This window comes from Protopterus annectens, chromosome 6.part0 (genome assembly GCF_019279795.1).
Source record: "Protopterus annectens isolate FY-2018-M chromosome 6.part0, PAN1.0, whole genome shotgun sequence".
Taxonomy (NCBI): Eukaryota; Metazoa; Chordata; order Ceratodontiformes; family Protopteridae; genus Protopterus; species Protopterus annectens.
Window position 1 is genome coordinate 1,940,865,491 of NC_056737.1, and position 27,900 is coordinate 1,940,893,390.

General features: G+C 42.6%; 1 protein-coding gene across 3 annotated transcripts in view; it reads right to left on the reverse strand.

The window, feature by feature from the left end:
- The window catches only part of DNAJC10 (DnaJ heat shock protein family (Hsp40) member C10), a 646,899-nt gene that overhangs the window by 476,027 nt on the left and 142,972 nt on the right, over positions 1 to 27,900 (reverse strand). The gene's annotated exons all lie outside the window — the stretch shown is intronic.

Genomic DNA, 27,900 nt, shown 5'->3' on the forward strand with positions numbered 1-27,900 from the left:
TGAAGAAATAGTTTGCTTGGACACAGTTGATCCTAAGGACCTAGGATGAAAGGAAACAAAGAGCTGATCAGATTTACAAAAAGTCTTATCCAAATAAAATCTGAGTTGTCTATGCACATCCAGTGTGTGCAGGACCTTCTCACTGGAAGAATGCAGAGAAGGGGAAAAAAGTGGGCAAATGAACAGACTGATTAAGGGACAACTCCTTCACCACCTTGGTCGTAAAAGAAGGATTAATATACAAGGACACCCCGCCCTTGTGAAACACCAAAAAAGGAGTACAAGCCATAAGGGCTTGAAGCTCAGACACCCATATGGCAGAAGTAAGGGCTAACAAACGTACAGTCTTCCTAGAGCAATGTTGCAAGAAAGCTGAAGCTGCAGGCTCAAAAGGAGCCTGAGTGAATGTTTTTAAAACAAAATTAAGATCACCGGGAGAAGTAGCTAAAGGAGGAAATAAAGGCAGACAAGCAGAGATAAGTGGGCCTTAACAGAAGAAAAAAAACAACCCAGCACTGAGCAATTCACACAGATAAGAGAGAACCAAAGGAACATCCATAGAAAGTGGATCCAGGTTATGAGAAAACCACCAAACAGAAAACCTCTTCCATTTGGATAAGTAGGATTTCCTAATACTGGGTTTCCGGGACTCCTGCAGTACCCCAAGCACGTTCTCAGAAAAAAGGTCTATGTGAAATCAAAATCCTATCACCTACAGTGTCAGATGAGGAGTGGACAGGTGAGGATGGATGAGAGATCCCTTGCCTTGTGTGAGTAGGTCCACCCTGTGCGGTAAATTGTTATGATTGCCCTTGACTAAATGTAGAAGAGGAAGCCAGTATTGTCTCTCAGCCAAAAGGGAGTCACTGCAAGGTTTTGGGAGCATGCTGTTGAATCTTGAACAGGACTTTTGGAATGAGAGGAAGGGGAGGGAAAGCATAAAGAAACGTCCCCTTTAAAAAAAAAAAAAAAACAAAAAAAAAAAAGACATGGTATCCAGCTTTCAAACCATAGGACCTGGGACTCTGGCACAAAAAAGAAGTCCGTTTAGAGAGGAGGCCACAAGATCTATTTGAGGAGTACATCACTAGTGGACAATGTTTAGAAACACATCCCTGTGAAGCATCCATTCATGGGATTGGGTTAAGGACCTACTAAGAGTGTCTGCTACAATATTTTGACCTGAGGGAATACAAACTGCCTGAAGAATTACTTGATACTTGACAGCAAGTTCCCACATCATGAGTGCCAACTGGCAAAGAAAATAAGATCTTGTCCCCTCCTGTTTACATACCACACCACTGTGGTATTGTCTGTAAACACCTTGACAGGTCCCACAGAGAAGAGAGGGTGAAAACCCTTAAAAGCCAGCAGAAGAGCTCTCATCTCTGACACTGATGTGCTCTTTCTGTTGATGAAGTGACCAAACACCCTGCACCTTTAAGGAGACAAATGTTGCTCCCCATCAAACGTCTGAAGAGGCTGAATGCTGAATCCACCACTGAAGTTCCTTCTTGAGATAAGGCAGAAGAGAAACTACAAATCTGAGGGGGATGTGCATGTTGAAGCCAAACTGACTTCAGAAACCGCCAAAACTTTCTCATGTGGAATTTGGCCAGAAGGAGCATAGGAATGGTGGAGACCATGAACCTCAGAGTGCACAGAAATTCTGTGGCTGTTAAAGAGGCCAGAGGAAGAAGTGTTAAGGGTGGGGGAAGGCAGGGATGCCAGCATAGGCACAGCCTGGTTCCTGCACCCCAGAAAAACATAGTCTTAAGGCGTCAGAAAAGGACTTTTCAAAGTTCATTGTTAATCTCAAACTTCCCATACAAGGGGGAAGAGATTTTCAGACGATGAAATACACCTGAAAGATAATGGAAAGAACACAGGAATCCTGAGTAAGCTTTGACCAAACGGGAACAGAGAGAGATAGGTGAAGAGAAAGAGGAAAGTGGCTGGGAAGAATAGGATAGTCAAACAACACCTGTTTCAGAAGTTCCCCCCATAGTTTCTTTTGCAAGAAGCTTAAGATGTTGATTCTCAAGATAAAGCATCAAAGAAGATGAAGGGTTTTTGGATCTTTAAAGGCCTAACAGAAAGAATAAGACGTATGGTCATGCAAAGCGCTAAGGCAAAATGAACTGTTCGTGATGGTCTTTATGTGGAATCTGTCTCCCACACTTGCATTTACCCTTCTTGGAGGACATGAAATCTCACAAGCAAGAATATAGCAAAAGATGATAAGACAACAAAAACCTCAACAAGGCATTTATTTGCAACAGCTTGGTGAACTGAAAACAGAACAGACATTCAGACAGACTATCAAAACATGGCATTCAGACTGGTGGCAAAGAAGTTCTAAGGATGGTGCATCCAGAAATCACCTAATGCTTTATGCTACATGAACAGCATGGGTGTGATGTATGGTGTATCTTAAAGCAATCTAAAGTCTTTGGTATACTGGCCAGATGTTGGACAGCCCTTGGCAGGGGATTCCTATTGTAATGAATACTGCAACAGTGAAATGGAGGATACATTCTCCCTGAATGAGGGTAAGAAGGGAGAAAGGTGTATGGACTGCTTTAAAGACAGCTCCAAATCCACCTTGGGTAAGAAAGAGGGATTAGTCTTGAGAGTAACTCTGCCCTGGTGAAAAATAAGAAAAGGGCTCAGTGCACATAAGGGCGTGCACTTCTGAGAACCACCTAGCAAAGGCAATAGCCACCAGAAAGGTTGCTTTCCATGAAAGGAATTTTATGTCGTCTTTAGCTGCAGGCTCAAAAGGGACGAGAGCTGAGTTTTTCCAGCACAAAGTTGAGGTCCCAGGGAGATGGGGGAGCTCTTCTGGGAGGCCCAAGGTGGACCACACCTTTAAGGAACAATTTCATAAGAGACTGACAGAAAGAGAAAGCTGCATATGTAGCTAGGTGGGCAAAGATGAATGAAGTGTATTTTAAATTAAAAGTAAGACAAACTAGACATGAATAATTGAGCCAGATAGGTTAAGACATGGGTGGTCTCTGCTGACCTCAGAATGATGCACTGTTGACACCATAAAACACATTTTCCATTTTGACATATAGGATTTTATAGTGCTCAGTTTTCTTGCTTCCTTAAAGATGGTTAGCACGTCCTTGTCCAAAGAAAGGCCTTGAGAGATCAATAAGTACATTAGCCAAGCTGTCAGCTTCAAGGTGCTGAGAATAGGGTGTATGAAGGTCCACCCAGTTTTAAGTCAACAGGTCCAACTTTTCAGAAAGCAACCATGGTTCTTCCCCTGTTCAGGCTCTACAGGAGAGAAAACCAATGTTGCTTCAAGCAAAAATGTGCTATTAGTTTCTCTCTTGGCCTTTCCTCCTTGGTTTTCAAAACCAACACGGGCATGACGGGAATGGAAGAGAATGTGTAAAGAAACAGACCTGTCCATGAAAAGGAGATGGCATCCATCCTCCAGGGCTTGGGATGTTTGGCCTAAGATCAAATTTTTTTCCAGCTGTTTTGGCTTGAATTGAAAAACTACTTCTAGCAAACCCCAAGATAAGCTGATGAGTCTGAACATGTCCTTGTTTAATGTCCAGTCATTAGGGTTCACTGCCAACCTGCCAAGACAGTCTGCTAATTGTTTTTTCCCAAAGTCTGAGCTGTGTCCTGCAGAGACAATGCAAGGTGACACAGGATAGGAGAGCATTCGTCACTGTTTATGTACCACATTACCATGATGTTTTCTGGCTCAGAAAGCCACAATGCTCTTGAAAAAAGCCATCACTTCCTTTAGGTTTATCTGACTTTTTAGAAAGCTAGCTTCCTATTTTCCCTGTGCTTGGAGACTATTGGAATGGACCCCCCCAGGCTAGGTCTGAGGCATTCATGATCAAGGTCTGGTTTGAAAAAGGGATCATTAAGGGCACCTCTGAGCTCTGAATGCAAGCAGTCTCTCTCTATTCTAGTTCCCTTTTGAGACAGGGAAGGAATTGAATTTGCTGATTGAGAAACTGGCTGTGTTGGTTCCAAACGACGAGGTACCACTGAATCTTTCTCACGTGCAATCTGTCTAGAAAGATCATTAGGATACATGAAGTCATGTAACCCAAATAACTCAGGACCTCCCTTGCTGAAAGGAGATGAAGAGAATTAAGTACACAGTGTCAGGAAAAGTGTTCTTTTCCTCTGGTAGACAAGCTCTCTGTAGGTCTGTGTCCAGCAAGGCCCCTAGAAAAACAAGCTTTTCAGATGGTGTGAGGTTGGACTTTTTTTAGCTTTAGGGTGAATCCCTGACTGCAAAAAATGTCCATGGGGAGAGGTAGAACAGAAAGAAGATCCTCCACACAATCTGTTTGGATGAGGCAATCTAGGATAGGTATATTTAGATGTCTTTAGTCATGCAGAAGGTGATTACTGCAGCCAGGCACTTGGGGAATACTCTGGGTGCAGTAGATAAGCAAAAGGGCAGAGCAGAGAAGTGATACTGATTTTTGTCACTTCTGCAAAGGTAGGAGAAGGCTTTTCCTCTTTTACCACAAATTAAGAAGCTTCCTGCGAGACTTTTGCAATGGGCATGTGTAGGCAGGCATCTTTTAGATCTAAGGGGACTATGCATGCCTTTGGAGATAACATAGCTAGGAGCTTTTGATGGGTAAGTACTTTGAACTTGGAAACAAGGAGGAACCTCTTTTCTTGGGACAAGGAAATGTCTGCAAAAAAATAGCTCTCTTTTTACGAAAGTACTCCTATGCAGCCTTGCTGCAAAAGCAGACCTTATTCAGCCATGTTTTCTCAAACACGGACTGGTGAGACAGAAGGAATACCTGCAGGCTTTGGTTGAAGGACAGCAAATGACAGTTTTCAACCTGTTTTGTCTGGCATTTGGCACAGACGATTAAGATGCTGTTAACAGGCTGTTTCATGTAGTCCAGTGGTTCATGGTTTGATTTCCTCAGCCTCCTCTGCCTAAATTTGCAACTCTGAGCAAGTTACTTTATCAGACAAGACTCCCAGGCTGTGTCTGAGAAAGGAAAAGAAAAATAATCTGGTTCCACACAGCAGTGAAAATCAATATGTCCTTCATTGTAGTAGGTAAGCACTTTCTTGGAATAACATCCACTTTGTCTGAGAAAGATCCATCAGGATCAGTGCTCTATCCCAATAAACAAATACAAATAGAATAATGTTTAACACCCATTTGTCCTGGATGAGTTTGAATATTGTGGTAAAAGATGGAATGCCTTCCTCTACTTTTGTAGAATGGACAGTGAGGTTCAGAAGATGGGGAAAATGGTTGAGGTGCAACTTGAAGTAAAGGGAACAGACAGGGGGCTTCTAGGTCATGGTTGCCTCCTACTGTGACACTGGAATCGGGGTCCATTAGACCTAGCGGTAGGCTCTGACTGCTACCTTTTATGCTGCCTTGATGATCTCTCTCTCTCTCTCTCTGATGACCCTTCTCCCTTTGTCTATGCTGAGAGGGAGGAAAGGACCAGGCCTTGGTGGGATACTGTCTGTTAAACCTGGATGGTGGAACCTACACAAAATCCCTTGACAGTGGGCACAGATTTAGCCTTTTCCTCTAGATTTTTGAACATATATTCTGCCTTTAATCAAAATAAAAAGTCTTTGTCCAAAGTAGCATCCTGAATCTCAGACTTAACACAGTCTGGAAGTTGTTGTTCCGTTAACCAAGCATGTCTGCAGACAACCGGTTGAGGCAGCCACCCTTCTTCATTCTTCCAAAGCAAAGCCAGAATGTAAAGAATGCTTTGCTGCTTGGGAAACGGAGTTCCAGATATCCAGAAATTCTTTGGAGAGTGCCCTGTCTTCTGTCCTCTCCAGTTTTAACCTCATATGGTCCAAAGGGTTTCCTTATACTTAACCATATGAAATTGGCAACAGAGCCCTCTCTCTCAGCCAGGTTGGAGGAAGTACAGACTTTTTTGCTGAATCTGTCAAGTGTCCTTACCTTATCATTTGGCAAAAGGTTCCTAAAAGTATTGCCCTTAGGATGCTGAGTTACCACTTTAGGATCAGCAGCAGGATACCTAAACACATGTTTGTGGGAATCCAGAACTCTATAAAAATGGTTTGGCTTCCTAAGGAAGTGATTAGGAGTCAGGCTGCAGGGAAGAGTCCAACATGACATCATCTACTACTTTTTGCACTGGAGGAATGGGCAAAGGTTTATGCTCACACAGCTTCAAAAATTCTCTGACCATCTTTGTGAACGGAGGGTAGTACTGAGCTTCCCAGAGGAAATATTCCTTCATTTTTTGAAGTGTTTCACCAAAGGTGAAGTCCTCAGATGGTGATGCTGAGAGAAAGATATAATCAGAGTCAACATACAATCCATTAAAAATTTGGTCTATGCAACACATGTCATCCTTATCAGAGTCTAAAGAATCAGAGGATTCCTGGGGGTGGGTGGTTAGGTGGGAAGTATACCTCTTTCTTTTCCTAGAAACAGATTCTGTGGAAGCAGTAGGTTTAGTTGGACTGTGCTGTTTGGAAGCTACAATTTGAAGCATGTTCTTAGCCAATCTAAGTAGGTCCTGCTAGCAGGCGTGATGGGGTTGTCAGCCAGAAGGCCTAAGCTAAGGCAAGCCAAGAAGAAGACTTTTACATATGGTCTTTGACTGGGAACCGAGTGTCACATCCAATGTACTGGAAGAAGGCATGGCCTATGCATAGTTTACTGATGACCCAATGGCAGATTTAAAGAACCTGCCTTCCCTATCTAAAGATCTAGCATGATTGTCGGAAGCAGATGCCTGCAGAGCAATCTCGGACTCCAATACCCTTACATTCGGCTTGTTTGGATGAGGAAAGGCTATGAGGCATATCGTAACTCCAAAGAGCACTTAACAGCAATCTCCAACACATCCTTGGTCATTGTAAACAACTGCGAAAGAGTCTCTTGTCCTTTGACCATCGCAAGCCGGGGTGCACTGGCCAAAGACTAAGCTGTGCCTGCCACCCTCGAATGTTTTGGACGCTTCTTCTAATGCCAAAAAAACAGAAGAACCAGCGCATGTCACAGTGTGTGAATATCCTAGAAGCCCTCTTTCCTTTTTTAAAAACAAGAGCAAGAGATTCATCCCCACATCAGGCGGCTTATTTGTTAAAGTGAGCACAATGGGAACAGTTAGGTACACTGTGCTCCATGCCAAAGTTAAACAAGGGGTATGACAGCACATATATGGAATCGGTTACCCACAACCAAGTATTGGTCCTAGTATTTTAACAAAGCAGACTGTAAAATACAACTAAAAGATTCGCAAATAGGCACTTCGCTTTTCAATGAACTGTGGTTTTCAGACCAAGAGGCATAGTCTATTGATGTCAATGCTTCAGGCTCTGATGGCATGAGAGAACTATAAAATAACGCTGGACAACAACCCTTCTATCAAGACATCCTGAGGTCAGGTACAGGGGGTATGTCAGCCCACGAGGAGGGTTGCAAATGTCTGGTATTCGGCTGGCCAAAGGCTACCACAGCAAAAATAACCCATTTGTTATTACTGCAATAGTGAAACTTGATGAACAATCGATGATTTCTCAGACACCAGCTGAAGGAACTAAATCATCAAAGTATAAGATACATTGCTGAGAGAGATGTATATCCTAATGCATCCTCCACTTCTGGAAAACACCTCCACGAGATGTCATGCACCAGTAGCAGCCTTGCCACCTTCAAGGTAAATCTAGATAACTGGATGAACAGCCTCAAATTCTCCTCTGGACTATCTTGCATTGCCCTCTGACGCCGGGGGGGTTGGACTTAGGAAAATACTCTTGTAATGGACTACAGACTATACTATGTAGTATTTACCTATGAAATTATGAATCTGTAGTAATCAGGCAAACAAAACTCACACCATCTACCTGACAAAAAACATACTGATGAGAATGTTCGACTTACCCCTGCCTCAAGTCATCTAAGCACCTATGTGGTTACTCAAGCACAGGTCACCAAAGCTCTCCCTTTGCATCAGTCACTATGCTACAAAGCACCCATTTACCTTTTAAACTATTAAAAATGAAGAGAGTTATGTTCTGATTTAAGTAGATATCTCCAAAAATTCAAGTTTTCAAACTATCCACTGAAATTTAATCTTTGGAGATATTGCAATTAATCCTTGAAGTTTATAAATAAATAAATCTGTAACCAAAAAAATAAGGCAAGTCTTAATAAAGCTAAAACACAGTGAAGACTACCAACACCACCATTTACTAACATACTGTTTACAACAGTATGATGTCTCAGGGCTACTGCTGCATGTAATTTCTGAAGAGCAAATGTTGCATCCACTTTCTTAGCGTTAAGCCAAGTTCATTCAAAGTGAACACAGGACTTACAGGCAGGACATCAAGAAACAAGCAATGCCTACATAGTTTCCAGTTTGGGGATATGAAAGCTGCAACTTTTTTGTTTACAAATAAATGTGTCCTTAAAGCCTCAACCGACTCTAATCCCTAGCAAGAACTACACTAACTTGCTAATGACTGTGAAGTGGCAGGGAGAAAACTCGGCTCTTCCAGTTAGTCTTCCAAAAAAAGAAAAAACAGACTACTCTCTCAGGATGAGGAAAGAACAGTTATCACAGGTAGAGGAATTAAGGTGTCTTGGAGTTTTATTCTTGATGAAGGATACAGGGAACTGGGAGACTAATGGTCAGATTGTTGCAGCAGTACTGAATGTTCTGTACTGGACTGTGGCAGGAAGTGACAGCTTAGCTACACAATGAAATTCGCAGTTTACGAGTCAGTCTATGACCCTATCAACATGTACAGTCATGAACTTTGGGTCGTGATGAAAACGCAGCAGAAATGAGGTTATTTTACAGAGTAGTTTGGCTCACTCTCCGTGACAGACTAGGGAGATTGGCCATGAGGGAAGTCCTCAGAGTAAAGATGCTGCTCCTTCATGTTGAGAGGCATCAGTTAAGGTGGTTTGGGTACCTTGTGAGCATGATCTCTGGGTACCTCTCACATTAACCAGGCACATCAGAGTAAGAGGAGGCCTTGGGCAGACCCCCAAATATACTGGACGGACTTTATATCTCAGCTTGCATTAGGACTACAGATTTCACAGGATAAGACAGAGGTTGTTGCTGGTAACAGAAAGCCTGGGCCATCCTGTTAGGCTTGTTACCACCATGGTCTTCACCAAGGTAAGAAGTTTAGAAAATGATGATTATGAGAATGTTGAACCCCCCCCCAACTTCAATTAAATGTTTTACTACTTTTATTCTGATGTTGCATGCCCTCTTGCTGTTGAGACAGCTTATATTTGGTTAAGGACAGCTCTGTAAGATACTTACCATAGCTAGACTTCTGACAGAACTTATGGGCTTGTCATGCGCCTCAGAGGATACTCATGCTCTGGAACAGGCTCCCCATCCATGTGTAGCAGAGTTCATCCCCAACCCTATTTTAGTATAACATTGACCACTGGATGGGAAACAGGAAATTCACTTCAGGTATGGCTCCTATGTCTCTGATAGAGAAAGGCAGATGGTAATGCCCAGACTAACACCCCCCCCACAATAATCTTTGAAAACTTCCTGACCAACATACTCCCTCCTAATAAACGCCCATAAGACATAAGGACACAACTTGGTTGGATTGCAATTCTAGGCTTATAAAGGCCTTGGTGGTAGTTAGCCTAGTATACATCTATGTACCTATCCCTAATGAAGCTACTTCTATACGTTGTATTAGGCACCCCTAAAAGCAGTGCTGGTATGTGGCATTTTCATGTTTTTTTAAGGCAGTAGAAATCTTCGCAGGGAATAATGTGCTTGAGGTAGACAGAAATAATAGCCTAAATATAGGAAATATAAAGAATAGCGAAGAAATAAACTAGAATAAGAACCATACAAGCAACAAGAACAGTGTGCCCACTATGTACATATCCTACAAATCAGGAGGCTGGGTTGGGGGTGCGAAGTTTTACTGTTAAAGTGGTGACTCTTACAAAACTGCAAATCTTTGTTGGGGAGGGTCATCATAAAACTTAATCATTATACATAGGCAGCATCCAAAAGAGTAAAAAAAAAAAAAAAATACCCCTACAAGGTGGGAGGTTCAAGATCTCCCGAGGTAAATGCATGCCAAAACCTTGCCCAAGCTCTAGACTGGGCGTCTAGCACACCGTGTTTTGTATAAGAAAGGACTAGAGTCCAAGTGGTAGCCTCAGAAAAGTCCAGAATGGAATCATTCCAGATGTAAGCTGATAAAGTGGCTGCAACTCTTACAGAATAAGCTCTAATAGCGCCTTAAAATATTTTGTATTCTTCAGAACAAAAGGCAATATAATGGGCTGGTCACAAAAATCTTGTCCGAATTTCTGAAAGAAAGAGCTCTTCTGGGGTAGTGTCTTAAATGTCTGTGGTTGTCCAACATATGAAGCAAATGTACTCCAGAACCTTGGCAGTTTGCAAGGCACAAGGCAGCAGGATGGTTGGTAAAAAAAAAAAACAGATGAACCTCTGAGCATGAATGAGGGACTGGTTTTTACAGAATCTCTCACTGTAGAAACTATGTAAACAGGTTTGCATATTAAATGTTTACAGTTCTGAAATGATTCTGCCTGGTGGAAAAAGCACCACAACAATGGATTTGCAGGAAAGATATTTGATGTCTGATGATTCTCCGGGATCAAATGGAGGCAAACTTGTACTCTTGGAGGACACAAGCAAAATACACTGAAAAGAAAGCTTTAACAGAATGATCAAGTATAAACTAAAAAAAAATGGAATACATGTGGATATTGCAAAGATGTGAACCTTGACTCGAGTAAGAAAGCACTGCTTAAAAAAAGATGAGTAAAAAACCCAACAATTTTGTAATGGTTTCCTCCCACATCCCAAAGACATGCTGTAGATGGACTGGACACACTAAATTGGCCCAAGGAGTGAGTGCGTGTGTGCGCCTTCTGTGGAAGGTTGGGCGCCAGGCTGGCAACTCGACACCGTAAAACTCCACTGCCAATCATGAGCGGACTGTGATCAGTTGTGGCGACCCCTAACCGGGAAAAAGCCAAAAAAAGAAGAAGAAGATAGGGGTATATCCGGGATGTTCAACATTTTTGGCTTGGGAGGGCACAAACCAGTCTTGGGAAGATTCAGTGGGTCATATTACCACTATTCAATGAATACCTGCTTTTTATGGGTATCCATTAACTATTCTTTGGTCTGAAACTGCAATCCTAACAACAAGACTAAAATTGCTGGTCTAGTTAAAACATAAACCAACTCCAACACTCTGTTATGATGGAGTTTTCTCTGCACTCAAAAAAATAGTTGTAAGTAAATTTACCATAACAGTTATCACTGCTACACTAGCCTTGGCTGTATGGAGTTATATCCTGCCAAGGACATATCAGCCAGCTGGCTTCCAAAGCTTCAGGGCACCTTCCACTGGCCCAAACTGTCAGGCGGCTCGATCTGATCTACCCAAAAGCCAAGTCTGGCACCAAGCCCTTCACAGCTTACCTACCAACAGGGAGAGAGGGAGGCTGACCCCTAGTGGACAATGATTGGAACAATCAGGCATATCAACCAACTGGAACATCCACAGAGGTTCCTCACTAAAAGAATGCAGGGCATAAGTAATATGTCCTATGCAGACCACCTCAAGGCCCTATCCCTGTATTCTGTCTCCTACAGGCTTCTGAGGGGAGATCTATGCCTGGCATACAGGGGATTGTCAGACCCCACTCTGATGGACCTCCTGCATATCCACAAAACAAACAGTGCCAGAATTACCCATTCTAAAGACTTAAACCTTGCCTGTGATATAAACAGGACCTGCTGGAGATAGGTACAGACTCACCAACCATGTGAAGCAGAATTCCTCCATAACCAATTCAAGTGCAACTTGGACAACTGGATGGGAAACCGGAAAGTCGTCTCTGGTTTGGCACCTATGTCTCTAATGCAAACAGGTAAACTGTGAATGGTTCATCTCCCAGGTCCATGCTTGCACTTATCAAGGGTATCAGAACTTGTCAGAGATTTGGGATGCATGGCTAGGCTTAAAAAGGCCTTTGTGGCTGTTAGCCTAGTAAATACCTATGAACAAATAAAATGTCCACACCGTGACATAAAAAACAAAGAAAAAAACAAGAGGGTGAATGCAGAGAATGGCTACTGCAGCAGTGATAATTTGAACATCTACTGTTACGGTAAGTTTACTTGCACGGCTGCAGTAAATTTAGCTATATGAGGAGATTACCCCAGCTTACTTCATTTGGAAGGTAAAAAGTCCAGCAGCCCCTGGAGAATGGTCCTAGCAAAGTCTGATCTGGAACTAGAGAAGGAATCAAACTTAATGCTTTGTAAAAGTATATACAATACTTCCAGAATCTAACCCTTTCCAAAAAGCCAGAGATGAAGCCAAGGACTTGGTAGAATAGGCCTTGATCCGGCCTGGGATAGTTTTGTTATGGTGAGTACAACAAAAATACTTTTGCCAACCATTTGGAAATAGTCTGTTTTGACACAGGTTGTCCCTTCTGCTTACCTTACCAAGAAATTAACAACTGATCCGAAGATCTGAAAGATTTAGCTCTGTCAAGAGATAGTAACAGAGTTGTCTGTGGACATCCAAGGTATAAAGTATCCTTTCTCCCTCTGTTTTAGGGTTCAAGAAAGAAAAAGGAAGATTGACAGTTTGGCTTAAAGTAAACTATGTTACTACTTAAGGCACAAAAGACTGATTAGTTCAAAAAGAAACCCTGTCCCTGCAGAAAATGAAATAGGGATGACAACATAAGAACGTGCAACTCCAATAATCTTCTTGCAGAGGTCAGAGCAATAAATAAAACTGTTTTACATGTTAAGAACCACACATTAGCCAGGACAGCTGGTTCAAATAGAGCAAGCGTTAGCTTCTCTGACACAGAATTTAAGATCCCAGTGAGGGGCCACTGGTTTAATCGGAGGCTCCTTGTGCAAAACTCCTTTCAAAAATTTTTGACATGGGACTGGATTGAAAGAGGATCCGTGGGCACATGTGCTGAAATGGCCAATAAATGGACCTTGGTAGAAGATTAAGAAAGGTCATAGGACAGTAACTAACACAAATACTGTAAAACCAGAGAACAACTAGCTCTGAATGGGTGTTGGTTATGTTGCTGGCGATAAGAAAACCTTTTCCATTTGCCAATATATGACTTTCTAGCAGTAGACTTTCTTGCCTCCATTAATACCTGCTGCACAGCTTCAGAAAACAGGTGCCTAAAAGTAATTAAGACCCTATCATCCAGGCTGTCAGTTGAAGACGATCAATGTCAGGGTGTATCAAACACCATGTTCTTGTGTGAGTAGATCTATTCTGTAAAGAAGCTTGTGGTAATTGCCCCTAGCTGTTTCCAAAAGAAGGGAGAACCACAGTTGCCTGGGTCAGAAGGAAGTCACCACAATGACTTTGGGGGAATCCTTCTGAATCTTAAAAAGTACCACGGATATTAGTGAAAAAGGTGGAAAAGCATATAGAAACATTCCTCTCCAAGGGAAAAAAAGGCATCCATCTTCTAGGACTTCTTGAATGGAACAGAATCTTGCCAGTTGATCATTTACAGAGGTAGCAGAGAGGTCTATTTGAGGAACTCCCCACAGACTGATCAAATCTTGGAAGACCATCTGATCTAGTTCAATTTGTGAGGGTCTGCCTTGGTCCTGCCCAGCTTCCTGTGACACAATTTTGTTCTGAAGGAATGCAGGATGCATGTGTAGAGTGAGACTGTAACATGAAACTATATCCCCAAGCTAACATGGCTAGTCTTCAAAGGGAGTATGACTTGGATGCCCCCTGCTTGTTGATTTCCTATATGACTGCAGTATTGTCTGTATCAACTTCAGGAGGTCCCAGGGACCAATGATGATTCAGAGAGTCAAGCTCCTTGTTCAGGGTGCATCTTCTTGATATTTATGTGCATGCATCTGTCCTTGATGTCCCACAGAAACTGCACTTTTAACCCTCATGAAACTGCTCCCCAAGTAAAGTTAAAGGCATCTGTGGTGACTGCTTTGAAACAAGGAGGGAAAACGGGAGACCTGGATTTAAGGACATCTGTTTTCTCCACCAAATTATTACTCTTCTGACAAACCCCAGCAGTGAGATTTGAAAAAAATAAACAAAGTTGTTGCCGAGACCAAAGACTTCAGACACCACTTTATCCTTCTAAGTGCAGTCTTGACAGGAGTATCATGAAAATCAAAGAAGCCATGCAATCGGAAATTCTGAGGTATTCCCTCACAGTGACCAAAGTTTAAGAGGAAAACTTTAGATCTACATCTAGATCTATTTCTACTTTTTTCTTGTGGAAGAAAAACTGCTTGAACCAAGGTGTCTACATGACATCCCAAGAGCACAATCCTGTGCGAGGGAGTCAAGAAAGACTTTAGACTAATCTCTTGGCATCTCAGATTATATAAGAGAACTCTCACTCAACACAGAGATTCCCAACACTTTGAAAAAGACTCTGCAAAGATAAGCAAGTAGTGCAAAATATAGAAAAAGTACAGCTGTGTAAAAACTTACCATAACAATAGATGTCCTTCCCTTTGTGGTTGCAACATTCCTTATGTAAGGAATCTCCTGCCAAGGACAGCCCAATGTTCGGCTAATATATCAAAGCCTTTAGTGTTTACAGGCATCATATGTCACACTTACACTCCCCATGCAAGGCATAGGGCATAAAGGTGAAGTACAGATGCACACACTTCAGACAAGAAAAGGCTCACGAGGAAAACAATGACCCTAGGGATCAGGAGGAACACGTGCATCGACAAGGAGGAAAAAGAAGAGAAGAGAGTCCCTGGCCATCAGGGAAAGATGAACAAAGCAAAGCAGAGGGGATAGGAGGGAGCGAATACTGCAACAGTGAAGAGAAACACATCTACCGTATAATGTCCTTCCAGATCACTGCTGCAGTAGACCTTACGTAAGGTAAAAAAGCTCAGGAAGAAACCTGGGACGAGGAAGGCAATGAACAGCTCTTACTCTGGAAATAACATCCAACTTAGTGAAGGTATGGACAGAAGTCCAAGTAGCAGCCTCAACGATGGAATTGGTATCTAGCCCCTTGAAAAAAGCACTACAAGCAGCAACAGCTCTGGTAGAATGAGCTTTTACAGAAGACAAGACATTTACCACAAAAAGAACAACAAAAATAAATGGCCTTAGAAATCCAGGAAGAGATTGTTTACAGACTGCCACACCCAAAGATCTGGGGTGAAAAGAAACAAAAAGCTGTTCAGACTTGCAAATAGCCTTAGTCTTATCTAAATAATATCTGAGCTGTCTATGCAAATCCAAAGTGTGAAGAACCTTCTCACTGGCAGAATGTGGAGAAGGAAAAAAAGGAAGGCAAATTAATAAACTAATTAAGAGGCAATTCACTGACCACCTTGGGCATAAAAGAATTATTAGTATGAAGATACATCCTGTTCTTGTGAGAAACTAAAAAGAGAGGAAGGGCCATGAGAGCCTGAAGCTCCGATATTCTCCTAGCTAAAGTAAGGGCTATATGAACAGCAGTCTTCCAAGTACAATGTTGTAAGGAAGCTGAAGCAGCAGGCTCAAAAGGAGCATGAATCAATTTTCAAGGACAAAACCAAGTTCCCAGGAAGGCGGAATAGGCTTTCTGGGAGGCCTGATATGAAGGATGCCTTTAAGAAATTTGACCTCAAATCTAGAGGCCGCAGGAGAACTAAGGGCAGACCAGCAGAAATTGCTGACAGGTAAGCTTTAACTGAAGAATATGCCAACCCAGCATGGTACAGATCAGACAAATAAGAGAGAGAACCAAAGGAGCCTGCACTGAAAAGGGATCCTGGTTTTGAGAGAGGCACCAGACAGAAAATATCTTCCATTTGAACAAATGATTTTCTGATAGTGGGTTTCCTGGCCCCCTGCAGGATCAGAAAGGAGAGACACCTAAAAGGGATCAAAACCCTATCACCCACAACACTGACTGAACAGTGGACAAGTCAGGATAGACAAGAGACTCCTCATCTTATGTAAAAAGGTCCATCCAGTTAGGTAACGTGTTGTGCAAAAACTTCCTGAAAATGGGATGAATGGGGATGTGAAGGTAGGTAATCCTTGTGATCCAGAGAGACCATAAATGCCTGCATAAGTAGAGGACAGAATAAGGTTTGAAGGAATAACCTCTGAAAGGAAGGGACCTTCAGAAAGGTGTTCGGCTGAGAAAGGTCCAGAATTTGTCTCCAGGTACCCTCCTTCCTGGTAACCAGAAACATTCTGGGATAAAAACCCTTCCCTTCCTGGGCAGGGGGCACAACCTTAATGGTGCCCTGGGCCAAGAGAGAATAAACCATCTCTGGAAAAAGGGAAAGCTGTTCTTGAGGAGGTCGAGGAATGCCCAGAAAGGGAGGAAGAGATTTCACCCCATAAAATATCCAACCCGAGAGTCTGCTGTGATCCTTAACCAATTTGGAAGGAACAGGGAAGATGAAGGACAAGGGAACCTGGCAGGGGCAAAAGAAAAGCAAATTGTCAGATGGAACCTGGCTTGTCCTGTAATGGAGGTTTCTGAGAAACAGTGGTCTGTGCAGCTTTAGCAGGAGGTACAGGTCTAGAACAATTTTTATCCTTTGGTGGAGGGTGAGACTGTCTGCAAACAAAAACAGACTTGCAAGGGTAATTCCTCTGAAACTTGGGTATAAGAGGAACAAAATATGTTTAAACTCCTGCATGGCTTTGCCCTTATCCTGGAAGGAATTATGAAAAGTTCAGCAGCAGCAGTGCCAAAAAGATTATTATCAAGAGGAGCATCCAATAATTTGGCCTTAATGTCATCAAGCAAGGCCTGAAGATGAAGCCAAGAGTAACGTCTCATAACACAACCAAATGCATCATTACTGCACTTAGAGTGGTGAGCCACTTGATAAATGGAACCCAACAAGGAAAGGGTCGAAGGCTTCTCCTCAAACTCAGAAACAAACTGAGAAAGGAGGTCTAAACTATACCTAATCATACGAGTAATTACAAAGACAAGCATCTGGAGTATTTCTCCCTGGGCCTACGCTGAAAACTGGCTCATTCCAAGTCAAACTTTCCCGGTAAACAAATGTTAAATAAATAACCGCCTAAAGGCCAGGGTGGCAGCAGTATAAACCTTTTTGCCCAACTTCTTTATGGCCTTACTATAATTATCTGAAGGAAATAAATTAGTAGAGGGCAACAGCTTCGAAGGTTCATCAGAGACGACCAATACCACTGAAGGATCAGCAGAAGGTCAATTATACAGAAATTTACAATCAGGCACTTTGTAAAATCTATCAGGTTTCTTAGGGGCTGAGGGTTGAGAATTAGGGGCTACAGGATCTGCTGAAAAGGTATCCAGGAGGGCAGCCAAAACTGGAGGAACAGCAGTTGGCTTTTGAGACTCCATCTGGGGGAGATCATAATACCTCTTCTGGATATCAGAAACCAGAGAACAATCCTACTTAAAAAATTCCATCATATGGGAAACTGTCCCTAAAGGAAAGTTCTTCCAAAGAGGAATCTGGACTGATAGAATCCTCTTCCTTAGACCTATAGTACAAGGGGAAGGGATTAGAGATGAATATGCTAAGAACTCTTCCCCAGAAACCTGATCATCAATCAGAAGAATCCTGTCCCCTAGGTCTCTTAAGAGGAGAAGTCCAGGGAAGGGCAGGCACAGAGACCTCTTGAGGAGGCTTTAAAGGCATTAAAGTGTTGAACATCCCCGAGTAAAATCGTGCCATTCTCATTGGGGATCCTTAACTGCAGGGGAAATATGCCTGGTTTTCTAATTTCTTTTTCTGCAGCACATTCTCACGAAAAACCCTACAAGGTTCTGACATTTGCCCACACTCTATAAGCACAGTAGAGATCTCCTGTTGTATTAAGATCTATGGAATCCCCTCTTGGCCCCCCTTATAAAATCAGCTGAGGTCCTCCCGCAATGTCTGGAGCAGATGTTTGAAAAGCTTCAGAGGACTTACAAGAAGTCGTATCCATGTCGGCTTGCAATAGGGTCATGGCAGAGGAATCTGATGCAACAACCAGATGACCCTCAGGGTTTTCACCAACCTCAAAGAGAGTCATCTGGGGGAAGGCTGGACAGCATTTTAAGACATTGGTTTTCAAGGTAAACAAACGAGGACAGGTGACTATGTGGGGTCTTGGGGACAAATGTTTGGCAGACAGAACACTGCATATGGTCATGAGAAGCACCCAAATAGAAGAGACACTGTTTGTAATGATCTTCATGAGTAATCTGCCTCCCAAATGAGATTTTCCCTTTCTGGATGACATGTAAACCAACAACAGTAAAATAAAAGAGAAGATCAGGAAGAACCCCAAAGGGGCACTTATCTGAAAATGGCTTGGTAACCTGTACAGAACGGTATTCAGACAGGCGTTCAATGTTGGCATTCTGACTGATGAGTGTGCGCGTTTGTACAATCACCCTTATGCTCTACACCTTGCACGAGGAGCAAATGTGTGAAATATGACACCTGTAAACACTAAAGGCTTTCATACACTGGCTGGACGTTGGGCTATCCTTAGCAGGAGATCCCTTATATAAGGAATACCGCAACAGTGATATGGAAGGACATATGTGGTTACCCTGAAATGAACTGTAACTGGAGCTAGACATTTTGTGAACACTCTTGTTGCAGTGGACAGCCCAAAGGGTAAGGCAGAGAACTGATAATGTGATCCACACACACAAAGCCTTAAGGAATGTCTGAAGTTTGGATGAATAGGGATACGATAAGCAGCTTTTAAGTCTAGTGTTACCAAGAAACTTGAAAGAGGAAGAAGAGGTAACAGGTTGTGAAGTGGCGCTACTCTGAATTTGGGCACTATCACAACATGTTTTTAGGAAAGAAAGATCCAGAACTGGACTCAAAGCATTTTCTTTCTTTGGCACCAAGAATATACTTGAAAAAAAACCTTCGCTATCTAGGAAGTAGGAACTGGTTCTATCCCCTCCATTTGTGCCATTCTCAGAATCTCCCAGATGTTAAAAATAAGATTTTAAATTCCACTTTGGAGAGTTTTTTAGTTTTTGGCACCTCTGCTGCAGAGTTTATCAAAAAAGTGTGATAAAAAGGGTAGATTTATACAGAGAATTTCTATGATTTTTCAACACTCCTTTTCCAAATTGTCTATGGGATCCTCTAACTCCTTCAATTTTAGAAAAAAGCAGGTTAAACAGTCTCAACAAAATACAGGCAGATATTTAAGAAGAAATGGCAAGAGCTCCTAAAAAGAAGGCTCAAACTTCCCAAAAACCAAGGAAAGTCCAAGTCTGAATGAATATATTTTTAAAGAACGATTGCTGTGACATGTCTTGAGGACAATGGACTGACAGATGGAGCAGTGCATTATTACAAGGACTGCACTAAGCAAAAAAAAAAAAAAAGAAGACATTTGAATTGTTTTGACTGCTGTTTTAGCTACTTTTCTGTATATATTAAAAAAAAATAAATAAAACCTTTCCTGTAACTAGTGTAGTCCAGATTCAGATTTGCTGTATCCAGGACTGTATGTAAGCTTCTGAGCCCCCCCCCAAGCTTTCTGTGTTGGAGGGAAGCCTTCTAGCTTATCAGTGGGAGTGGTAAGCACTAGGTAACCTATCTACCACATAAGAAGTGGTTCTGGCACAGAAATTGTAGTTATTGGCCATTTGAGCAGTTTTTCCATCTCTCTCAACTTTCTGATTTAAAAGCCCACATTTGCACTTGTTTCCCCCCTTTCCTGTAACTAGTTTAGTCCAGATACAGATTCTTACTTTTAGCACTTGAATTTGCTTATTCGTGATCAGCACTTGTTCAGAACCTGTAAGCACTAAATAACCTACTAATTACTACAGCACTCAACCTTCCTCATTACCCAGAGGAAAACAGTTTTGGTACTTATTTTCCTCACTTGCTTAGAGAAAAACAGCTCTTGTACTCACTTTCCTCACTTATCTAGAGGAAAATAGTTTTTTTATTCAGGCATGTCCAAGGGTCAGCTCCCAGTGTTCTCTCCTGTCTATCTGATGAATCTGGGCATCTTGGGGCAATGTAGAAATTGCCTCATGTAAAAAGACAACCCTCTCCTCCTACCACCCAACACTACAACCTGTGACAGATGCACTTATCTAGCCAAACTGGAGGTAAAGCTCTCTCCAATCAAGACTGAACTTAACAGTCAAGAGGAGAAGGTAAACACTTGCACCACACCACACTCATCACATAGTCTCACTAAATCTACACCACCAAAATCCACACATAGAAACACAAAAACATTCGCGGAGGCTCTCAATAATAATCTGCTCAAGCAACAGAGACCTCCAAAGCAGAAATGCAAACAACCTCCACCCCCCAACACAACCCAAATGACACATAGCCCACAGACTCAGTATGCCACTCAACCGCAGCCAATAAGTCAAAACAACGTACCCAACACACTAGTCATAGGCGACTCTATAGTCAGGCACACTCATGTCAACTCACCAGGCTAAACAAGGAGAAGGTTACGGTCAGCTGCCTGTTGGGTGCCAGGATCCGCCACATAACCCACGCACTCAGGTCACTCCACAACAAGTACAAATATGACTCTGTCATTGTCCATGTTGGTGTGAATGACCCGAGACGTACCTCCTGAACTACATGAAAAGAGACATGGAAGAGCTCTCCGATCTTGTAGCACAGGCAGGTATGACCCTAGCCCTGAGTAGCATTCTGCCATCACCCAGAATGATGCCGCAGTACAAGGACAAAATGATTGACTTCAACAATTGGCTAAGCTTCTGGTGCCATTCTAAAGGGATCCAGTATCTGTCTGCCCAGGATGACATGATCGACAGACCATGATGCTTTGCTAGAAATGGCTTGCACCTGTCACCCCTGGGATTCCAGATACTGGCTAAGGTTCCTGCTGCCCCTATAGTGCCTTTTTTGGCAAGGTTCAAATGACAAATTCACCACCATAACAGGAACAGGCAAGCAAAAACTGAGGGTGATGCTACTCAATGCTAGAAGTCTAAATCTCAAAATGCACTCACTTGAGGCACTCCTTAAAATGGAGAACATCGATATCTGTGCAGTGACTGAGACCTGGTTCAAGGCTCTAGAGAGCACCCCTGCACTACCAGGCTATAACTCATACCACACTTTTCAGACATGTAACCTGGACCGGAACACCAAAGGCAGAGGTGTGTCCATATTCATTAAGGATATCCACACCTCCAGGCTAGTTGCTCAGCATAATGCAGCCGAGGTTATCCACGTGCAACTAACTCTGGCCAAAACTGCAATCCAAATTGTAGCTTGCTACAGATCCCCCACCATGCCCCAGGATTAACACTCCTCTTTTCTTGATGTACTGGAAAATATTAGGGTTCAACCAAACACCCTAATAATGGGCGATTTCAACTACCCCACCATTAACTGGGAAAACTACTCATGTACCAACTCCTTCGCTCAACGCTTTCTGGAATTCATAAACTCCAATGCCCTGGATCAACTTATCCACAACCCCACCAAGGGCAACAATATCCTAGATCTAGTCATTACCAATATGAGTGACCGGTGTTCCACACCTGAAGTCAATGCCTCATTGGCCCGATCCGACCATAAGCTAATTACTCTGGATATCCACATCCTGCCTCCATCCCCCATTAAGGAAACCATGGTAAAAAATTTCTCCAAAGCCAGCTTCATGCTTCTTAATCCAGAAGTGGTGAACTTCATGACACCCATACAGATGGACAATACAGTTACGACTACTGAATCATACACAATTGCACTTTATAAGCAGTTACATGAGTGCATGGATCGTGCTATCCCAAACAGAACCAAGATGCTATCCTCCAAAAAAAGGAAGCCAATCTGGTGGTCCCCTGCCATAAACAAACTGTGCAACAGAAGGAAGAAACTCTTGCAAAAGAGAGTAAAATCCCACGAGTGGAGGAGCTCCCTGGTCAGCCTCAGTAAGAAGCTGTAATCCCTGATAAAATCCTCCAAAGCTAGTTACGAAAACAAAATCGCCACTGATTCTAAAGACAACCATAAAGCATTCTATAGCTATGTCAAGAATCTCAATGGCAACACTCAGATCTGCTCTGAGTTACAGCACAATGGCACTAAATATACAGACCCAACTGATATTGCCAACATCCTGGCAGATAGGTTCAGTGCTAACTTTACCCCCCCTCACTCCCTAAAGAGCCCATCTCTATACCGGAAGAATGCAAAGTTCCTGTAATCACGGCTGCACAGGTAAAAACCACACTCTCCAAAGCCAAGAACACAGCATCCATGGGACCAGACAACATCCCAGGCTGCGTTCTACACGAACTACAGAACAAACTGGCACCCCACCTAAGTACCATGTTCAATCATAGCCTCACCTCAGGCTTTGTGCCTGCTGAATGGCGCACAGCAACGGTTATCCCACTCCACAAGGGGGGAGCCACCACGGACCCCGGGAACTACCGCTCCATTAGCCTGACGAGCCTGGTCTGCAAGGCCATGGAATGTATCATCATGGAACTTATAAACATTGGTAATCTCCAAACTCTGGATCCCACCCAGTTCAAGTTTGTAAAAGGCAGATCATGTCTCCTAAACCTGATGGACTTCTTTGAAGCAGTCACCAAAGCCGTAGACAAGGTAAGGTGGTTCACACAGCCTAACTAGATCTTGCCAAGGCTTTCAACACCATCCACGCACTCTGGAATTATAGATAAACTCACTAAACTAGGTATAAATCCCTATGTCACAACATGGGTTGCCAACTGGCTCACTGACAGAACCCAGACTGTGAAAGTAGCAGACTCCAAATCCGACTTCAGACCAGTGACAAGTGGAGTACCACAGGGTTCAGTCCTGGGTCCTCTCCTGTTTGGTATCTACTTCTCTGAAGTACAGGCTAACACAGAAGGTCTTTGGCTAACGAAGTTCACAGATGACTGCAAACTAGGAGCAATAATCGAAACTCCTAACGATGTGGACATCCTACAAAAGGGCCTCACTGAGACAGATGCCTGGTGTCAAAGCCATGGCCTCAAGCTCAGTGCCAAAAAGTGCATTGTCATCCCCTTTGGTAAAAACTCTGTACCCATGAATAACAACATAGGTGGTAGTATACTTAACACCGAAAGTGTGATAAGAGACCTTGGGACACAGATGGACAGTAGTGTCTCCTTTGATAATCACATCGCCACAGTAGTCAGGAAATCCTTCTACGTGGCACACCTCATCACAAAAGGTTTCTCATCCAGAAAAAAAGAGGTCATTGTTCCCCTCTACCCGTTACTCATTAGACCCATTATAGAGTACAATACCCCTTTTGGTATGTACCTCACAAGACATCTACAACAACTGGAAAGGCCGCAGAAATACCTCACAAAGAGGATTACCGGCCTCAAACAGATGCCCTACGCAGACAGTCTCAAAAAACTCCAGCTTTACTCTGTCATATATTGCCTACTCAGAGGTGATCTCTGCCTAACATACAAAGCTATGTCAAACCCAGAGCTGTTGGACATGCTCCACTTAAAGAAATACCAATCCCTCCGAGCTACACGCTTCTAGGGACCTAAACCTTGTCACCACAATAAACAGAACATGCCGGAGGGATAGATTCCTGTCCCAGAGACTTCCCACACTCTGGAATAAACTACCTATCTATATCAAACAAAGCTCCTCATTAGCACTCTTCAAGAAAAATCTTGATGATTGGATGGGAAATAGGAAATTCACCCTGGGAATCACCTCTGTGGCTCTGCTCGACAGTGGCACAGGAAAATAATTTTCTTGGGTGGCAAAAGCCAGGGTACCTTTTTGGCTGGGCTTGTATAGGCCCCAGGGCCGATAGCCTAGTACCTACCTATGAACAATGTAAATAGTGATCCCTGCTGAAATTTATCTCCCACAGTCACATTTCCTCATATATGAGGACTAACAAAGAGAATGGAGGTTCTTCAGCTGGGTATTTATCTGCCCCAAAGCTCGGTATTGTACACCTCACAGACTAAAGACAAAGTGAAGTTCTGCAGATGGGCTGGAGGTAAAGTTATTCTGAGGTAATTCACATTCATACTTCCCTTATGTACCTTCCGTCTTTGGGCTTAGGTCATACGTTGGACTTGGGTTATATGTTGGGCATATGGTAAGACAGGATGGCATCCGAACTTTGGTACGCTGACTTGACATATGGTTATCCTTGGCAGGATATTCTCATCCGTCAGTAATACTCTAACAGTGATCTTGGAAGAATATGCTTCATTACTTCAAATTACTATGCAGAATATTTCCTATATTTCATATATATAAACTCCTTCCCAACCAGGAGCTCAAAAATATTCAATCTACTCTTCACAAACACGAGTCCATCATAAGCTATACAGACAGTTGCCATATCAATGTTCAGATGTGACCACTGTTCAGGAATATTCACAATTAATTTTGAGGGGAGAACCCTGTCTCACTTACTGCTCCCATTAGAGACAAAAGGATGTCCCAGATCTCCAGCATCCAGCAAGTTCAATACTTCCTCCAGTACTAAGAACTAGGGAGCTAAATCTTTACTAGCAGGTAAAATGCAAAGGAGGGATAGGTTTATAACCTAGCACCTCCCAAACCTCTGAAATAAGCATTCCCTGCATGTTAAGCAGTGAGACTATCTTCTTTTAAACATAATTTAGATGACTGGATAGGTAGGCCATAAATTTACTCAGGGACTGACTCGTGTAGCACCCCCGTCCCCCAGAGAAAGAAAATGTGGCATGAGGTAAAGGTCCTAACAAGGAATGTAAAACCAAATTTACCCCTGAAACCCTACTGTCGTTAGAGATCTCTCAAAGGCAAATTTACTGTAGCAAATTAATGACCATTTAAGAACTCAATCTTCACGTGATGATCCAGCAGCATGCACCGCTGCTTTCAAACGAAGTTTCAATTTGTACCTCATTGCTTGCACAGAGGCATTGGTCCCCATCTGACAAATGCAATGTGAAGTTTCAGTAAAAACCCCAAAACTGGAATCCAAGAATAAATAAACCATACAAAAAGGAGGAAGCTGCTTGTCATAAGGAATAAACTGAAAACCGGACGTCACTTCTGGATCTTGAGGAGACTTAACAAGGAACTTAGAAGCAAAATCAAATCCTCAAGGGATAAGTATGAACTGAAAGTTGCTAACCGCAAAGCCTTTTCAACTGTTAAAAATCTTGTACACAATATCCACCACTGCACTAAGCTGATAGAAAACAACAGATATTCAGCCCCTGAATGCATTGCTACCATATTAGCAGATATACTGATCTCAAACTTTACCCCCACATCTCCCCGAAGCTTTCTTTTGAATGCAATCATGTTTCCAACCACCTACAAGACCACCTTGGAACAAGTCCTGGGGTCATGCTCCAAGGCTAAGAAAGTAGGCAGAGATGACTGAAGAATGTATTTTAATGGATGAGCAAGACAAACCAGATTTTAGTAAATGTATGAAGGCAGGTAAGAATATGGTCGATCTTTGCTGAACTAGGGGAAATACGCTGTTGGTCGTGCCAGACTGAAAGCATTTTCCATTTTGAAATATATGACTTTCTGTTACTAGGTTTTTTGGCTTCTTTTAAAATATTTAGCACTTCCTTGTCTAAAGAGGGGCTTTGGGAAGCATTTTGTGAGTTAACCACGATGTCAACCTCAAAATGCTGAGATTCCGGTATACAATTGAGCCCCTGTTTTGAGTCAGCAGGTCCATCTGTTGAAGAAACAATCATGATGTTTCCCTGCTCAGGCTGTGTAGAAGAAGGAATCAGTATTGCTTCAGCCAAAAAGGTGCTAGCAGTATCACTCTTGGCCCTTCCGCCCCAATCTTCAGCAGCACTCTGGAAATGAAGGGAATGAGATGGAATGCGTAAAGAAACAGATCTATCCATGGAAAAGAGAAAACATCCATCCTCCAGATCTAAGGATGTTTGGCCAAAGAACAAAAATTTTTCAGTTGATTGCTTTGATCTGAAGCAAAAAGTCCATTTTTGACACACCCCATGACAGGCAAATGAGACTGAACACATTCTTGTTCAAAGTCCAGTCATGAAGGTTCACTTCTGACCTGCTTGTTTCTTCCTGGCAGATAGTGGGCTTGAAGGTGTAGGCTGAAGGCTTGAGCTGTGTCCCACAAATACATGGTCGTCAAGTGGCAGCGAAGACAGGAGTGAATGCCCCCTGTGTGTTTATGTACCACATCACTGTGGTATTGTCTGTATTTAGTCAAAGGCCGTGTTTCCATGGATCTTTGGAAGCTAGCAGGCCCTTAAGAATGGTCATTATTTCCTTCAGATTTTTTATCTTGGTTTCCATTTTTCTTGAATTTGGAGGCATCTGTGGTCAAGTTCTGGTTTAGATGTGGGGTCCTGAATGGTACCTCTAAGTTTTGGTTGTAAGCAGAGATTTACATCTGGAATTCCCTTTTTAATTAGGGAATAAGTAGAATTTTTTTGGTTGAGAGATTGGCTGTATTGGTTCCAAATACTTTTGAGATACCACTGTATTTTTCCAGTGTGAACTTTGCTCAGGGAAATTATTGGGATGTATGAGGCCATGTACCCTAGACGTCTGAGCATTTATTGTGCTAAAATTAAAGGGGAAAAGATTGGAAGAAGTTTGCCAGGAAAATAAACTTTGAAAGTCAGTGTCCTGCAAGGCCTCTAGGAAGAAAAGCCTTTGTGATGCAGAGGTTGAATTTCTTTATGTTGCAAGTGCAACCTAGGGAGGAGAAATGGTCATAGTTAGGTCTATGGCAAAAACAGCTCATCCATGGAATCTCCTTTTATCAGGCAGTCATCTAGGTAAGGATACACCTGAATGCCCTTGGTCCTCAAGTATGCCATTAAGCCAAACACTTGGTGAATACTATCAGTGCAGTGGATAAGCCGAAGGGCACAGCAGCAAAGTGACAATGTGTTCCACCTGCTTTGAAATGTAGATGCATATTGAGGGATCTTGCAATGAAAATATGAAGGCAAGTATCTTTTAGATCCAAGATTACCATGTAGGCTCAAGAAGAGAGCTTTTGTAATGTAAGCATTTTTAACTTGGGTATCAGAAGAAATATGTTTAAACCGTGACATGTCTAGTTTGTGTCTCAAAGTTCCCTCCATTTTTGGAACAACAAAAAAAAAAGAGTCTAATACCACTTTCTCCATTCTTGGGAGAGTATCTTTTCTATGGAGCCTTGCTGAAAAGCAGAACCACTTGGATCAGAGCTTCAATTACTTGATTTGGTGGGACAGCAGGAACTAATATAGCCTTTGGAAGAGAGACAAAAGAAAGTCTGTAACTTGCTTTGATAATGCTTAGCACTCATTTGTCTTTGGTTATCTTGGTCTATTCAGTATAAAATACAGATTGCTTTCCTCCTAGTGCTGAAGGAAGTCTTGGGGAGTGGAGGAATAGGAGTGGGGTGGCTGGGCTGGGACTTGAGAGAGAAGAACAGGGAGGGTACTGACTGTGTCATGATTGCTTCCTGGTGGTCTCCTGGGGTCAGGGTCCACTAGGCCTAGAAGTATTTTCCATTTGCAATCTTTTATGTTGGCTTTATGTTCTATCCCTTCTGATCATTTTACCTTTGTCTGTGTTAAGAGGGAGAAAAGGATCAGGACTTGGCAGGATAGTTTCTACTAAACCTAGGACTTGGCAGGATAGTTTTTACTAAACCTGTCTGCATAGATTTAGCCTTTGCTTCCATTTTATTTTTTTTTTTTTTTTTTTTTTTTTTAAGATATCTTTGGCCTTGGGTCCAAATAAGAAGTTCTTGTGTACAAGGGCATCTAAAATCTCAGACTTAATGTGGCCTGAAGGGGTTTTCCTTAACCAGGCTTGTTGGCAGAATATAGGCCCT